Raw genomic sequence first — 741 nt, forward strand, 5'->3', positions numbered from 1 at the left:
CTGTCAGTGGGGAAGCGTGTGTGCACGCGTGTGTGTGCTCCTGTCAGTGGGGAAGCATGTGTGTACGCGTGTGTGCTACTGTGGGGGTCATGCCTGTGGCCGAGCATCTTCTAGAATTCTCTCTTCTCCCTTCCGACCTCCTCTTCTCAGCAAATCCCATCAACCCCACCTTTGAAACACCTGGAGCTGGAGCGTGACCCGCTCTCATGGGTCTGCGCTGCCCCCAGCCTGCGTCTGGGTTACTGCCCCATGCGGCTTCCCTCCCTGTCTCTGCTCAGGCCACACCAGCCCCTCCCGCTTCCCCTCCCTCTCCTGCTTCCCTCTGGCCTCTGCCCTGTTCTCTCTCCTGCAAGGTCCTTCCTGCCCACTGGGTTCCAGGCAGAGAGAACCTTCCCAGCAGCCCTGGTCACCAGGGAGAGCATTTCAATCCCCTCCCCTCACACACTACACACCCTGTACACACAGGCACACACAAGCATGCACACCACATACACAGGCACACAACATGCACATGCAGGCACACACGCTATACACATGCAGCACACGCCACACACTGGCCCATTCCCCACAGGCGCACACACTACACACAGAAACACACACCACACACACAGGCACACTCCCCACAGGCGCACACACAGGGACACATAGAAACACACACACCACACACACACAGGCATGCCCCATACACACAGGCGCACACAAGCACGCACACCACATACACAGGCACACACCATGCACACA

Source organism: Piliocolobus tephrosceles, chromosome 14 (assembly GCF_002776525.5).
Source record: "Piliocolobus tephrosceles isolate RC106 chromosome 14, ASM277652v3, whole genome shotgun sequence".
Taxonomy (NCBI): domain Eukaryota; kingdom Metazoa; phylum Chordata; class Mammalia; order Primates; family Cercopithecidae; genus Piliocolobus; species Piliocolobus tephrosceles.